This window comes from Mirounga leonina, unplaced genomic scaffold, assembly GCF_011800145.1.
Source record: "Mirounga leonina isolate KUSES-001 unplaced genomic scaffold, KU_Mleo_1.0 Mir_170, whole genome shotgun sequence".
Taxonomy (NCBI): domain Eukaryota; kingdom Metazoa; phylum Chordata; class Mammalia; order Carnivora; family Phocidae; genus Mirounga; species Mirounga leonina.
This window is the reverse complement of record NW_023270433.1, coordinates 31,035,122-31,053,000: the sequence shown is the minus strand read 5'-3', so window position 1 is coordinate 31,053,000 and position 17,879 is coordinate 31,035,122.

Sequence of the window (17,879 nt, the reverse complement as noted above, 5' to 3'; positions counted from 1 at the left end):
GGGAACTAGGGCTGGATTGCTCATATGTGCATTTCCTCTGATGGGTTCTGCCATCCCCAGACACAAATCTCTTCCATTAATTCTCTTATTTCATAAACACTTATCAAGTGTCTATATCCTGTTCTAGGAGCTGGGAATATGATAGTGAACAAGACAGGTAAGGGCTGGGTTCTTACGAAGCTAACGTTGTAGAAGAAAGAAATGATAATAAGAAAATATCAACTTGGCAAAGTTGAAACCCCCCAAAGTCTGTGCTATTGTAGTCAACAAGGTGTTTAATCTTCCTTCCATCTCCCAGCAACATCAGACTAACACTTGCCATTAAACTAGACCAAATAGCAGACCTACTCAAATGCTTAGCAGTCCCTGGAAGAATTTGATTATGAGGGGTGGACAGGGGAGAATTTCTCTATTTGGTCCAATTTCTAAATGGAAACTCACAGTGTTTGATGAATAATGAATGTGAATAATTAATGCATTTGAGAAAGGAAAATTTCTTACCTGTCAGTTACTTATCTTGGAGATTACACATCCATCACTCCTCCCCCCGAGGGGCTAGACTCATCTCCATAGAAACTGGGGGCAACCCAGAATGTTAATTATGCCTCAATGCCAGATTTCTCTGCTTAGAATGTGACTCACCGGAAGACCTTCTAGGGCTAACTTGTTCTGAAAAGTAGAAAATTTAATTTATCTGAAGTATTTTTTAAAGCTCCAAATAATGAAGTATCTTAATAAGCCTAAGAAACAATCAAGAGACTGACTCTGTGTGTACACACACTTGGGAAAATAATTGTGTAGAAACACATGAATCCTCTGGGCAAGAGGCTGAATGGAAGAAATGGATCCTTGGTCCATTAATAACGTAAGTACCAACACCTAGAACAATGACAAACACATAGTAGGTGCTCATTGAATATTACTGTTATTGTTGAATGTTATGTTGAATGTTGTTAAATGAACTACAACTTCTGTGCTGTGATAAAACAATTCTCATTATTATGGTGACACTGTACACAACATCCTTTTCATACACGTTATTTCATTTATTCTTTATTTTTTTAAAAATATTTTATTTATTTATTTGAGAGAGAGACAGAGCAAGAGAGAGCACAAGCAGGGAAGAGAGGGAGAAGCAGGCTTCCCACCAAGCAGGGAGCCTGATGCAGAACTTGATCCCAGGACCCCAGGATCATGACCTGTGATGAAGGCAGATGCTTAACCAACTGAGCAACCCAGGTGCCCCTCATTTATTCTTTATAACAACTTGAAAAATAAGTCCACAGTACATTACCATATTTTTTTAAAACTCTAAAAACAAAAGTTTGGGGGGAAATGCATGTGATGAAAAGCTTGATTTGAGTTGAGATGAGCCTTTTCATAGTCCTTACCCTACTTATGTAAATATTTATACATTTTGCTGCAGAAATATTAATACATTTGCTTTCAGAGGACATCCTAGATCCTGTTGGGCTTTTTTGATCTATACATCATATGTAACATGTTACCTTTCTAAAATCTAAAAAATTCAGAATTCCAGGAGCACCTGGGTGGCTCAGGCAGGTAAATGTCCAACTCTTGATTTCGGCTCAGATCATGATCTCAGAGTTGTGAGATCAAGCCCCACATCAGGCTCCACACTTAGCAGGGAATCTGCTTGAGATTCTTTCCCTCTGCCCCTCCCCCTGCTCACACACACTCTCTCTCTCCCTGCCCCTCTAAAATAAATAAATAAATCTTTAAAAAAACATAAAAAATAAAAAGTAAAAAATTCAGAATTCCAAAAACACATCTTGCCTCAAGAATTTTGGTTGGGAAGAGGACTCACATTGGACTCTCATAGACTCACATTATCATCCCACTTTTATAACTAGGATTCTTTGACTCAGGAAAGCTAAACAATTTACCCACAATCACAGAGCTAGTAAATAGATACTTACACCAAAATCCTCTGATGCCCAATCTTTGGGGTTTTATTTTCCCCACTACACTAAACCTCAAACAATTAATCTGAAATTGAGTATTAAGATAATTGTCTATCCCACTGACATAAAAGAGGTAAATTAATCAGAGGCAGCACAGACTTGGTTGGTACAGCAGAAACTGAAAAAGAACAAATGGCATTGGGTCTGGAGGTAGGTGAGAGCTGTCTTATGTGGAAAGACCTCTGCTCCCTGAAGGAAATGACTTCTGAGATTTAATCTCATTCTCCAGTGCCTAAAGTGCACATGAAACAGGAGCTGACCAAAGGTTGTCTGGTAGACTTCTTTGAATAAGTCAGATGTGGCCCACATGATATTGCCATACCACATCCATTTTTTTTTCTAATCACAGAACTTTCATTTAAAAGTAAATGATACCCAGATCTCTCTCTTGAGAAGAGAGAATAAGAAGACCAAATTACAAGGTTGGCACTTTTATCAGTCAGGAGAGTCTAGGTTATGCTGTGGTAACAAACAACCCACAAAGCTCTATGGCTTAAAACAACAAAGGTTTGTTTCTTGCTCATATTACATGTTTATCACAAGAAGTCAGGAGAAGCTCCATTCATTGTAATCATTCTGGGGGACCCAGGATGATAATGCAGCCCTTCTCTCTAACATTGCTAGTTGCCTGACAGAGGAAAAGAGAAGGCAACAGAGCATGCCCTGGTTAAAGCTTCCACCTGACTGATATGTTGTCACTTACACTCACATAGTTCATTGGTCAAAGTAAGTCATCTAGTCACACCCAGCATTAAATGGTAGAAAGTACAAAACTCATGGCTTTCAAGATCTTCAATACATTTGCCTACTCAACAAATATTTTCTTGAGTGCCTGCTAGTGCTAAGCACTATTCTATGTACTGGGGATTTTAAAAAAAAATTTGTTGAGTGCTATGAAGAAAAATAAAGTGGAGCAATGGGTGGTGAGGGATTGGGTTGGGGAAGAAGAGGTGAAAAGCAAGTTCAGGGAAAGATTCTCTGAATAAAAGACCTGGAAGAATTGAGGGAGGGAACCAAGTAAGGGAATTCTGCCTCTGAGGCCAAAGCAAAACACAAAGAACTCAAATCCCAGGAAAATCCAGAATGATTCCTAAAGTAGAGACAGAGGGCTGAGACATCAACAGTGTGTATCTGTGGGGCTGAAATAGTTGGGCTCGTTCTCTTCAAGCCCCATAATACACCATCCCACTTCCTTCTTTTCCTGACTGCAACCACACAGGCAGCAGAACACTTCCTTTTTCCCGTTGTTAAACAACATGCAAAAGTGGTTTACTTCAGGAGAGGATAGCAATCAGCAAGTGTTCTGTAAACAAATAAAATTATCCATTTACTGATGAAAATCTATACTCCATGAAGGGTCATGGGTGTTTTAGGTACTTCATTTTATTTTTATTTATTTATTTTAAGTATTTTTATTTATTTATTTATTTGACAGAGAGAGACACAGCGAGAGAGGGAACACAAGCAGGGAGAGTGGGAGAGGGAGAAGCAGGCTTCCCGCCAAGCAGAGAGCCCGATGCAGGGCTCAATCCCAGGACCCCAGGATCATGACCTGAGCCGAAGGCAGACGCTTAACTGACTGAGCCACCCAGGTGCCCCAGGTACTTCATTTTATTGAATAGGGTTGTTGTGGAAGGGATTAAGATATATAGGATACCATTTTACAAACGAAAAATCTATAATGTGCGCTAACTGACTTTCTGGAAAGGCGTGCAGACCTTTTGTGGCAGAGATAGAGTCTGACTCCCAAGCCTGTGCCCTAAATTATCATAAAACACAGGGAACTTTAGCCTTTTTGGAAGGCAAACTTGTGGAAATCCACATCTACACGAATTCTTATTTGACAATTTAAAGATGGAATTGCCCTTGTTACAGGGAAAAGGAATGTTATTTAGGCATCTTTGCAACAGTGATCAGGTCTTTCGACAGGTAAGACTGAACCCATGGCTACTTCATCACACACTCATCCAAAGGTCACCTTCTCTTTGAAGTTTCCCCTGACTACCCTATTTAAAATTGCAAAGCTGCCTCCTCAGGACTTCCTACCTCCTTCTCTGGCTTTGTTTGTCCCCATAGCACTTAGGACCCTCTTATAAACTGTATGATTTATTTGTTCACTGTATGTTGCCCACTATTTGAAAGTAAGCTCCATGGGTGAAGGAAATTCTCGTCTGCTTTTTTCAAAATCACTTTTATTTCCCCTAGAGTGTAGAAAAGTACCTTATACTCAATCAGTAATTATGAATCGATGGTCAGAATGAATGAGTGAATGTAAGGATTCAGAGAATGATCTCTTACTTGAGCAAGAGTTTTTCATCTGGGATACATTAATGGGCTTGGGCATAAATTACATGCAATTGTGTGGGAAGGAGAGTAGTTGTGTGTGTATAGTCAGTCTCAAAGAAGCCAATAACCCAAAGATTAAAAACCACTTTTTGTGGCATAGCTATACAGGGGAATCTTATTCAGCCATAAAAAGAAATGAAGTCCTAATACTTGCTACATGGATGAAGCTTGGAACCATTATACTAAGTGAATGAAGCCAGACACAAAAGGTCACATATTGTGTGATTCCATTTATATGAAATGTCCAGAGTAGGCAAATCTATACAGAAGAACCTAGATTTTTAGTGGTTGCCAGGGGCTCAGGGGAGAACAGAAGGCAGAACGGGGAGCAATTGCTTAATGGATATGGAATTTTCTTTCAGGATGATGACAATGTTCTGGAACTAGACAGTGGCCAAGGTTGCACAATATTGTGAGTATAGTAAATACCACTGAATTGTATACTTTAAAATGATACATTTTGTGTTATATATGTTTTACCACAATTTTTTCAAAAAAGAACCACTTTGTGAATAAGGAAAACAGATGACCAAGACGAGGCAAATCATCTCATACATCTAACAAGATGGATGATGGAATCTAAGTCTGAAAAACTATCAGTTGCAATCAAACATTCTAAGAATATATGGAATATGGAGTATTTATGAATAACATATATTCGTATCAGGTTTTTTAGTTTTGAACAAATTTCCAAGCGTATTATTTAATTACTAGAAAAGAAACTTGTGAGGTGGGTGGGGCAGTTACACTTCTTGATTATCTCCATTTTATAGATGAGAATAATGTGATTCAGAGAGGTTAAATAATTTTTCCAAAGTCATATAGCTACTGAATGGTAAAATAAAGATCTAACCCAAGGTCTCTTTATGTTTTTGGCAAATTGGTTCCTCCAGCTCTTTCCAAACTTTCAGTATCTTTCCAGAAATCACAAGTCTTCTTGTGGTAAGTCTCCCCAAGTGAGGTCAAAGGCCAAATTTCTTCTCTAACATTTGGAATGACATCTTTTTAGTGTGGTCACACTGAGTACTTCACTGTGACCAAAAGCTCTGGCTAGAAATTATATACACCCATGATAAATGATAGCACCAGGAAAAATAGATTCATTGTTATTTATGTAAATTTTTGAGAGTGAGAATGTTCTAAAATGTGGAGTCAATGGTAAGAAAAAGATAATCAAAGCTAATGAATGAAAACCAACTTCTTCATTTTGCCAATGACAAAAGTCAGGTACAAAAAGGTTTGTCTAAGATGACACAGAGTTAGCATCAGAGGTAAGATTGGAATGCAAGGCTTTTGAATGCCCTGTAAATGCACAGAGTTTCTAGGAAACTAGCTTTCCAACAGCGTTCTCTTCTCTGAGAAGAGATTATTTGAAGTCTGTGTAGTTAGCAGTTCACGAATATGCTGACATTTATAAACATGGAAAGGAAGAATTACAGATTCAGTGACGATAAACAACCCAAATGCTTAAATTTAGCCTCAAGTGAACCCGTTTTCTCCCTTTTGTCATCTCCACTGGGCTGAACCACAAGGACACAGTGACTTTTCTGTTTTACCCAAGAATGGTCAATTATCCAGAATTTACCAGTCATGTTTTGTAAACATAGTTGGTGATGGGGTGAATAATGCAGGCCTACGGTGTCACTTCCACCCATGGAGACACAGATGGTCAGAGCTGAGACCTTAGAGACCTTCCAGTCTGGGATTCCCCAGCCACAGTCAGCTGACCTCCAGGGAGTTACTGCCTTGAGCCCGTGTCCAACTCCACCTTCCTTCTCAGAGACAGAGCTTGTGTTTGGCTCCCCTCCGCCTTCTGATCTTCTGCTCCCTCACTCTGAGGCAGGTTGAGGGTTTGCAATAAAGTCTCCTAAAATGGAGCATCAGCCATCTTAGGGAAGATGTGGAGGAGAAAACTTGAAAAAAGAGAAAGCACCTGCTAGAACACAGTAAACTTAGCAAAGCTCCTCAGTGTACACGTTGAGCTGGAAGGAAGATGTTAAAATCATGTAAACTAAACCTTCACTCCTTCCATGAAGAAAGTCAGGCCCAGAGAATGGATGTGACTTGTCCAAAGCTACAAAATCAGGAAGTGGTAGAGTTGACACTAGAACTCAGATCCTCCAAATTCCAATCCAGTGCCTTTTCATGATACATTTTCTCAGTTTCCATTGTTCTCCTTTACATAAAATAACCATGATTCATAATCCACCAGTGCCACATCAGGCACTGACTATCCTATGTATTGTCTGCATGTTTCACAGAGTATATTTTAACACTCATGACATATGAGTGAGGTCATAGATGGTATTTTTAACATATATCTCCTCATAACTAGTACAGGCTTTGTCTCATAAGAAGTATGCATAAGTTTTTTGATGGAATGAATGCTGTGGATGGGACTGGTGGAGTTTCAACATAGCTACTAAAGTCTTTCATGATATGCCATCCTTTCCTCAGGGTGAAGGTCTTCTCTTTGTGTCCGCTCTACTCTGCCCCCTCTTCCCCCCTATTCCCCAAATCATTTTTCAAGCCCCAATCAAAAGCTACCTCCTGTTATCTCTAACAGAAAGAGAACTGCTGGGGCACCTGGGTGGATCAGTTGGTTAAGCGTCTGCCATCAGCTCAGGTCATGATCCCAGGGTCCTGGGATTGAGCCCCACATCAGGCTCTCCACTCAGCGAGAGGCCTGCTTCTCCCTCTCCCTCTCCCTGCTGCTCCCCTGGCTTGTACTCTCTCTCTCCGTCAAATAAATAAATAAAATCTTAAAAAAAAAAAAAAAAAAAGGAAAAGAAAGAGAACTGTCAAGACTGGCATCAAACAACCTCGGATCTGCATGCCCCCCTGACGTATGTGATGTGTTAACTGTATGATAAGGGCGAGTTACTTAAACTCTCTGAGATTCAACTTAACCACTTGTTAAAGAGCTCATAATACTGATTTAAGCTGATTTTTTCCTGTGGAAGAAATAACATACGTAAAATTTCTAGCACAGCATGTGCCACATGATAGCTACTTAACAAATGTTAATGCCCTTCATCTGGGCAATTCCTTCCTTAAAAGTGTCCCATGGCTCTCTGCTTACTCTCCACTAGTTTATTATGCATTATTTTACAAATTATTGATAACTTTAGAATACTTCTGTCTCTCCACTAGATCATAAACTATCTTGAGGGCATTACTATATCAGGAAATCTTTGCATTTAACTCACCGTGACTTCCCACAGCATCTAGAAGGACATCTAGCACAAATGTGGCACACAAAACTTATTTTTGTAGAATTGAACTGAAGTGGGTGTGGGTGGTGGTGATGGGGAGTGCATAATGTATCAGGCCTTTTAGATTGTTTGTCTGAAAAGTAAGAGCCCTTATGCTGGTGTTTTCCGTATTTCTTCATATTATGTTTCTTTTTCTCCCTAAAAACAGGTAGACAGGTGTTTGGCAATGACACCCTTCCATCTAAAGTGAGCATCTAAAGAGGTGACACCCCCTCAGTGAGTGACCAAGCTGCATTTATGTGTTGGGTCCTCATTGCCCCCACGAAGAGGAAGTGGTATTTCAGGGATGGCAGATGACAGTGTGACATCACCCATCTCCGTCAGTGCTCATTTCGTTTCTTCAATTTCAGCAAAGAAATGATAGAAAAGGTTGTTCCTTTGTCACATGGGTGACCTATTTTTATTACTTATTGATGAAAATAGAGAACCCTCACTGTTGAGCTTCCCATTTCTGTCCTTACCTCTTGTCCCAGCTTTCTGGAGGAAGTAAAGGCCAGTAACCAAAACTTAAATGGTAAATTCCTAGATCACATCTATCTATATTATAATCTAAAAAAGTAAAAAAGCCAAATTTTTTTTAAAGAATTAAAGCTTAGATACCTCTGCATCCCTATGATAATAATTAAAATTAACAAAATTAACAAATGTTAATTTGAGTTCTTGTTATGATCAAGTCACTGTGCTCTATGTTTGATCACTTCATCCACTCCTCAACTAGCCCTATATGGAGGGTGGTATTAACAGAGAGGGTCAGTAACCTGTCCAAGATCTTATATACAATAGCAAGAGTCAGGGAGATTTGGATCTACATTTGTCTGAATCAAGGGGATGCATTCATAATCATTACCCATACTGCCTTACCCATCTATGCAAGGGATTGAGTCATGAGTTAGTAATATGGAAATTAATGACACACAGCTACTTCCCTTAAGAAGCTAACAATGTAGAATATACATACATATACATATATATTCTAGAGAGAGAGAATATATATATATATATAATTATATAATTATAATATAAAGTGATTGGTGCTATATTAACACTACTAAAAAAGGGCTATGGAAGCTCCCAAGAGGCAGAACTGAATTCTAAGTTGAGGTCTGGGTAATGGAGAAAACCAAATATCTAATTTGTATAAGAGGTTGTTCTAGGTACTTTCACATAGGTGATCCTATATCATTTTATTTAATTACAAAGTACTCCTATGTGATAAGTGGGTAGTACTGCCCCCATTTTACAGATGTGAAAACCATGTCTCATACAATAATAGTAAACAGCTATCTAGCATTTAGGACATACTGTGTGCTGTTCTAAGAACTACATGTGTATTAGTTCATTTAATCCTCACAACGATTCAACCATACAGGTGCAAAACCCATTTTAGAAATGAGGAACCTGGGTTCCAGACTGTTCCAGTCATTTGCCTGAGGTCTTACCACCAGTAAGAGGTAAAGCCAGGTGGAGGGGGTACTGAGTCCTTGTTTCAACCATCATGTTATTGTTCTGTTGGGAGAAAGTAAGATGAACAAAGTTACCACCTAGAAAGGGGTAGAGCCAGGATTTGGCCCATGTCTACCTTTCTGTAATAAAGACCGTGCTCTTTAAAAAAATTTTTCATTTAAAATAGTTTATACCTTAAAAGACACTGGAAATAGAGGTTGAAGTAAAATGCCCTGAATACCATAGCAAAAAGTAAGAACTCTATTCTATAGCAAGGGAAACCCTTAAAAGATTTTGAGCAGAAAATTAAAAAAAAAAATCAATATGATTCAATCTTCATTGAGGAGGAAAGAAAGCTCACTAAAATGTAAACCATGAATCAGAAGTGGTTGAGGCAGAAAGTAACAAGCCCCATTAGGAGGATTCTGCGTAAGCCGTAGTGATGAAGGTCTGAGAGAGGACAGGTCATGATTAACAGAGAACATGGAGGGAACATTCAAGAGAGTTTTCAGAAATGGCTTTGGCAGGACTTATCCAATGTGGAGGGAAAGGGACAACTCAAAGAGGAGCCCAAAGTTTGCAGCGTGAAAGGCTGAGAGAACAGTGGTAGTCTTGAATGGTCCAGATAACATGGAGGGATAAGAAAGGTTTGGACATGTTGAGTTTCTGGTGCTTGTAAATCCTGAGAAGGTAACCAAGAGAGTCATTTTAGGAAATAAGAATTATTTAGTCTCTTGGTCTCTAGCAGAAACCCTTCAGGACTTAATAATCCAATCTACTCTTTGTAAGTCATTCCAGCCAATAAAGCAGCAATTGCGACCTCTTTCTGTAGCAACACATATGAAGGATGCCATTCACAAACCCAGCGTCCCCTTAACCACACCCACGATGTCGTAGAACCTTCAAGGTGAGTGAGACAGGTAGTACATTGTACACAATTCTCAGAGCACCAGCTGTCATTCCAAAACACAAAGTTTTTTTCTTAAGTATTTGTAGTAACATGAGAAAATGTTTAGGATGTAATCAGGTTAAGTGGGAAAAAAGCTGAGAACAAAAAGATACATAATGTATTCCAAAAAAAAATCATATACATATATATTACACACAGAAAAAACGCTAGAAGGAAATGCACCAAAATGTAAATAGAGGGTCCTTCATTAAGCAAATATTATGGAGCACCTGCAATATGCCAGGCATTGTGCTATTCATCAGGTACGGTGAGAAAAATGGGCCTATTTGATGCCCTCATATAGCTTACAGTTTGAGGACTAAGCTAAGCTAAGAACATAAAGACAACTGTGAAACATTCTGAGTACAGAATACTTCTAGCCTTTTATAGTTGACTGAGTCCTTGTTCTCAACCATCATGTTAATGTTCTGTAGGGGTAAAGTAAGGTGCCCCAAAATGCCAGCTAGAAAAAGGCAGAGCCAGGACTTGAACCATGTTGAACATGGACACCAATTCTTTTAGTGGCTTACGTGTTTCATGGCACAGATGTTTCTAAAACATTCAAAGTTCTCATAGAAATGACTCTCTTTTGCACTCATATTTCACTGATTTACATATCATGTAATTAAATTCTGTAATTACAATAACAAGTATGTCTGGCATTTCTGTATACGTGAAAAAACCCAAGTGATTCTTTTTGAGCATGGACCCATCTGGAAGGGGCACAAGTGCCTGAGCATGCTAAAGAAGAGGCCGCTGGCTACCAGCATTCAGCACACTGTGGGCATCAGTTGGCATAACTTACAGAAGTAATCAAGAGAACACCTCAATCCAAGAAGTCAACTAAATGAAAATTGGTTAAGAGAAGCTACATTGTGTCATATTTCTGGTCACACAGCTTGAGATTGCCATAACATTAGGCAGCCAGTTAAATCATATTGACCTCCCTATCAGTTAAAATCTTATTTTCATTATTATTATATCTGCCATTAAGTCACAGTTCTGTGCTTGTTATGGGTTGAATTGTGTTCTCCCCAAGTTCATATGCTGAAGTACTCCCCACCCAGTACCACAGAATGTGAATTTATTTGGAGATAAGGCCTTTAAAGAAGTCACTGAAGTAAAATGAGGTCATATGAGTGGGTCCTGATCCAATATGACTGGTGTTGTTATAAGAAGAGATTAAGACACAGACGACACACAGATGGAAGGGCAACCATGTGAGGACACAGCAAGAAGGTGGCTATCCACAAGCCAGAGACAGAGGGCTCAGAAGAAACCAACACTGCCGGCCCCTTGATCTTGCACTTCCAACCTCTAGAACTGTGAGAAAAAAAATTTCTGTTGTTTAAGTCATTAAGTCTGTTGTATTTTGTTATGACAGCTGTAGCAAACTAATACAGTGCTTATCTCCATGGCTGGCACATGGCCAGCACTCAAATATTGATATAAATGAGTGAATGGGGAATGTATATGCCCCCCATCCTCCATTTCTATGGTTGATTTTTTGAGGACCTTTAAAAAAGAAGTTTAATAAGCATAGGCGTGCTCTAGTTACCTGCCAGCACTGAGATTTTAAGATAAGAAAGTAGGCCTTCTCTTTGATTCATTTCTACCTCTTGATCCTCACTCAGGAAAGAAGTTCCCATAAATTCCAATTTAAGAACATGTCAAATGATCAGAGCAGAAATCCCAGCACTATTAGAACAGAGCCAGTCCTCAACAGATTCAGGGAAGCCTTGAGCTCCTTCATGCTGGGTAATGATGTCTCATGGGGCTTCACTGAGACCCCTGGTACACACGGACAAGGCTAGGATGTGAAATGACCAGAAAAATTGGCAGGCAGCCAAGAAAATCTCTAAGGCCTTTGATACATGGTATATGAGGTCATGGGAAACAAGGTTGAACTTTCTCCCCCTCTCCTCCCTAAGGACAAGAATTAAGGTACTTGAAGAAGCCAACACATCCCCTGGATGTGCCTTTAGCAATGTGACCTCAAAACTGGACCAGTAAATTACTGGGATTCTAAGCATTAGCATAGAGTGTCAGAGCCCACCTAATCTCCAAAGGTATGTGGCCCAACCTTCTCAATTTGCAAGGAAGGAAACTGAGTCCCCAAAAGGGGAAAGATCTATCCCCGCTCTTGCCATCATCATTTCTTAAGCCTTTGCCTTAGAAGCCGAAGTTAAACATTTCAATCTTCATATTGTTACTTTTGAAAGAGAGCTTCTTCCCTAACACCTTATGAATAGCTCCTAGACTTTGCTCAAACACTTCTAGGACTGGGGAACTCACTGTTCCCGAAGGTAGTAAGACCATCTTTGAACAGATTCCACTGTTAATTTCATTTATTGAGCCCAAATCTGCCTCCCTGCATCTTCTACCCACTGGTTCTCATTATGCCTTCTTAAGAATGAAGGAATCCATCCAACTCCTCCTTTGCATGGTGGCCTTCAGATATCTGAAGACAAAGAAGACTTTTAACATTATCTCATGTATCATGGTTTTGAGCTCTCTATTCATCCTTGTCGCTATTGTGAATTGCTTTAAGTCCTCATAAAGACCAGTTAGTGACACATCAACAGACAGAAATATAACACCCTAATTAATGAGTGCTGGTCCCTTGACCTGGAATGAAATTATATATGAATACCCCTAAATGAGTGGGAAAAGTGGAATGGGATTGCTTACCAATAAAGAGAAGAATAGCCCCTCCCAGATCTGGTTGTCTTATCTGAAACCAATTCCTTCCCTGAATTATTCATAGGCCTATTACAAGAAGCTCTGCCTAAAGTCTTCCCCTGGCCTCCTCCCTGTATATTGGTCATCTCTCCTCCTGCCATCTGCCATCCTCAGCCCTGTCACTTTTGCCCCCAAGCCCCCAGTGGGTCCTGGGCTTGGATGTATGGAAGGACAATCCAGGGAGCTTCAAGCATCTGCCAAACTTCTTCCAAGGAGAGCAACCCTAACCAATTTTCTGACTTTTTCTTGCTATTCCCTTCCTGATACACTTATTGTAGAAATGAAACCAACACTGATATACTCATCACAGTGGATTGGAATAAAGACTAGTGCCCATGCTGAAGATCTTACATGAACAGGACTCATAAAGACTAACTACCCAAGAGGTACTCCTTACTGAGGGAGTCTTGGCAAGCTGACCCAATTGGCCAACACCTTGATCTTGGAATTCTAGGCTCTAAAACTGTGAGAAATAAATGCCTGCCATTTAAGCTACCTAGTCTATGGGTATATTTGTTACAGCAGTCTGAAAAAGACATATCTACATGTGCCTAGCCATGGGCACACACCACTGGGGAGGGGATGGAATCAAAAAGATTTATAAAATCTGGGCTCTATCCACAATGAGCTAAAAAATCTAACTGGGAAAATAAAATTCCCATGTGACACTGTTGGCCAATGGAACAGTTTAAAATAAAGTGCTCAATAACTAGAAAATGTATAACAAAATGTTAAGTATATGGTCTTGGCAACAAATTTTGAAGAAGTTTAAAGAAAGATCAAGATGGAGTAGAGATATCAGAAAAGACTTTATCAAGAAAGTGGTGCCAGAGTTAAGTTTTAAAGGATAGGCAGGAGGGGGTGGGCATTCTGGGCAAGAATAAAGGCATAGTGGCAAAAAACACACAAAAAAACCCAAAAAAAACCCCCAAAACCTGACAGTCACTGGGTAGGGATAACAGAGGAAAACCAATTAAATAACCACAAATTGTGAATGTTATAAAACAAAACCAAACAATTCAGATCACACCTAACAAACAAAATTATAATAGAAATACCATGTCTGCTCCCCAAACACATGCACATTCTAACACATTCTTGGAAAGAGTGTTGTAACATTGATTTATATCTGACAGTCCAAGTAAAAAAAATGAAAGAGCTGCCAAATCTGCCTATATAAATCCCAGTGATTTCACATGTTTTTATCCTATGAACTGAAGGCAGAAAAAAAGATTTAAGCCTGTGAGACAGCAGACAATAAAATGGTACCCTAGCGAAGCTTCTCTGAGGAGTCACTAGAATCATATTTATCATGTCCAAGACTGACATTAATTCTAACGTGCAGACACTCTTCGGCATTCAGATGCACAGTATTAAATAACTCTAACAGGTGAATTTATCGAGTTCTGCAGTGGTATGCTGAGCCATACAGAGGATCCATATAACAGCAGTTTTATGCAGAATCAAACACTCCATAGGAGCCATGTTAAGCTTCTTCTGTTGACAGCCAGATGATTGACAAGACCCTCCTCCAAAATCTTCCTGGATAAAAGTGCTTCTCTTTGGCCTTGTGGTGTCAAACCCTTGGGCTGCAAATGCCTTGAGCAACTGATCAGAACAAGAACTGCTACCTAAATGAGAAGTCCGGGCCAGGCTTGTAGGTAATCTTGACTGGTTCATGAAAAGGAGGACTGATCCTCTGTCTTGGTGAGATTACACATCTAAATCCCTAGCTATTGGAAGAAAACATTGCCGCTGCTTCCTTGTCCCTACAGAGAAAATCACCTGCCTTCCTGACCTCATGAGAGAGCCCCAGTTATTAGCTAACAAGCTACTGCCCTCCTGACCTCATGAGAGAGCCCCAGTTATTAGCTAACAAGCTACCACTCTGATCAAAAGCCCAAAGAGCGAGGTAAGGATCTGGGGCAGAGCCAGAAATCTGCATTTCTAACAGGCATCCCCAGGTATTCCTTTCCTAATTTGCTTGATCACCAGAAGCATCTGGAGCAGTTTCAAAGTGTGGATTCTCAAAGCACACCCCAGACCTCCTGAATGGAATCTCCAACAGTTTGTAAATGATGATGGAAGTGATGGATCATTATGCTGTTCAGAATTGTTTATATAACAATGAAAGTGAGAGATTCCAGTTGTTGTAGGTGTCACTTCTCTGTTTGCTTCCTTTTACAAGAAAAGAAGAGCTAGGTAAGCCATTATGTTTCTGTTCTTACCTTGGGTACCAGGAAACTGAAAGCTGATAGCAACTCTTCCTGGCTTAAATTTCTAGGTATAATTGTTTTCCTTTGTATTATTGGTCCTTTCTAGTATTTTTTTTAAATGTAACTTTGAATTAAGTCACCTAGAATTAGTGGGAGCATAAATTACAAATTATTGCAATATAAATTCCAATTCAAGTCATTTGACGCTTAACTGGGGGAAAATTCAAGCTTTCCCTCAACTTTCAGAAAGTCGCTTCCTCAACTTTCAGAAAGTCGCTTTCTCTATTCAGCTTGTAAATGTGGGTGAATCTTGCATTTTACAGCTTCATACCAATGACGGGGCTCCCATCAACCTGCCTCTTGGGACAAGTGACAGAGGACGAAGGGCCCCAAAGGACTACTCTACTTGGCAGAGTGGAGGAATCCAGGCCTTGGTCATTTGCCCAGAAGCTCAGTTGCTCCCTCTCAACCCCATTATCTGCTAAGGAGAGCCAGCCAAGGAGTAGGGAAAACAAGGTGTGAACCAAGTCTGAGAACTGAGGTTCAAACCCCAACTCTGTGTGGTATTCCACATGCCCTTACCTCTAGTTTCCTCATCTGTGAGATGGATGTGACTTCCCTGACTTTGCCTGTCTCTTGGGGTTACTGTGAAAGTTCTTTGTAAAATGAAACGTTTTATATGATGCAAATTAACAACTATTGGAAATAGCTCAGAAATGCTAAATAAAATATATTCAAATGTGATAACTGGCCCTTCATCTAAGACGGCTCTCTTGTTCCTAGGAAAAGGTCACTAGGTTTTAAAAAGAATTCTAGAGGGGACGCCTCGGTGGCTCAGTCAGTTAAGCATCTCCCTTCAGCTCAGGTCATGATCCCAGAGTTCTGGAATTGAGTTCCACATTGGGCCCCTTGCTCAGCAGGGAGCCTGCTTCTCCCTCTGCCTGCCGCTCCCCCTGCTTGTGCTCTCTCTGACAAATAAATAAAATCTTAAAAAAAAAAGAAAAAAGTTGGGGTGCCTGGGTGGCTCAGATGGTTAAGCATCTGCCTTCGGCTCAGGTCATGATCTCAGTGTCCTGGGATTGAGTCCCACGTCCCGCTCTCTGCTCAGCAGGGCATCTGCCTCTCCCTCTGTGCTCACATGTGCTCTCTCTCTCAAATAAGTAAGTCAATATAATGTTTAAAAAAAAAAAAAAAGAAAAAAGTCTAGAGGATCCTAATGTACTCCTCCAACAGATGAAAACTGAAGAGCCACCAGTGGGCAGGGTGAGGTCCTCAACTGGGAGGATGGCCTTCGAGGGTCAGGGTGTTTAGTTTAACCTTACTTTGCCCTGAATTCAGATAATACTTGGAGCATTGTATTCATCCTTCGACAGCACACTGTAGGAGGCCTTCACCACCTATAGTATGTCCAAGGGGCCTAGGAACCATGTCCCATTAAAAATAAAGGAACTCAGCACATGCAGCCTGGAACAGACTCAGGGGACATGGCCCTCTCTTAAAATAGAAATAGTGACATAAGATTGTCATGGAAAAGAGGGAGGAGTTTCTTTCAGTGTGGACTCCCCAGAGTGGATTTGGGGAAAGTGGATTTCCCCAAGGAAAGTTGCCAGACACAAGATGTCGATTCAGGGGAAGACAAATTTCAGGATGGAGTACACTAACAAGTAAAATGAGGAGCTCCTACAACATCAGTTTTTAGATGTTTCCAAAGGGATTCTTGCTCTTAGTGAGAAGTTGCAATAGATAATCTCTGAAAAGTTCTGACCATAAGATGCTCCAAGCCAATCCCTTCATCAATGGCAGACATAAAGTTTCTCATTCCTGGAAACAAACTAAAATCCTTTGGCTAAAGAACCCAAACTTGAGTTCAGGTGGTAGAAGTTTAGAGTTATTGCCGAGAAGGGACTCAGCCCACCCCGTGCCAAAACTGGTGCTCTTCAACGTCTTCTATGTTTACTACTTCACTTTGATTGCGAGACTTCTCAGATCGAAGCTTGATGTGGCACCATCCCCCTTCTCTGCCTCACCTTGGCACCAAGCCAGGAATCCACTGCTGCCATTTGTGTTTTCATTTAGTAAATAAAGATCAGAAATGACTGCTGTTTTAATAGATTGAAAACTCTGGTCTGCAAATAAATATCTTGGGGGAATTAGAGAAGATTTGGAGAACAACAGTCAATCTCAATATAATTAAAAATAAGCTCTCACCTGCTACTAATTTCCTTCTTGTTTCTTTGCTAACAGAAATCTTTGTTTGAACAAAGAGGTAAAAGGCACAGTTAGAAGCTGTTTACATAGTGCAAATGAGAGTGCTAATTGTAGGGAGCCTGCATGTTAATGAGAGAGAGGTTATTTATCAGTGTGAAATTCTGAGTGCAATAAATTGCAGGTGATATTTCAGGAAACATTCATTTTCTAATGATTTCTTTTCACCGACAACAGTGGCCCCAAATCAAAGTGCAGTATGTTATAATAAAATAAGAACAGCTCTGGAAGCCAGAAGATCTGGTTGTGGCCCATAGTTAGCTGTATGCCCAGGCATTAGCTGCTCTCCCTCTCTGACTCTCAGGCTCAGTATCTGTGGAAATCTGACGTCTCTCATTTTCCTTCCATTTCTGACCATTGTTGTCTAAGAAGTACCCAGGGCTTCTACTGAGAAATAAGTTTCTCTTTCTTGGGATAACCTTCGTTGTTCTGAAACCAGCTTACCTAAACACATTCTTGGAAAGGGCCTGGCTTCCTCACTCCCAGGTTTTCCCCTACCCTGGCTGCTATGGTTTTGCTCAGCAGTTTTTGGGTTTTTTTAAAGATTATTTATTTATTTATTTGACAGAAAGAGACACAGTGAGAGAGGGAACACAAGCAGGGGGAGTGGGAGAGGGAGAAGCAAGCCTCCCGCTGAGAAGAGAGCCTGATGTGGGGC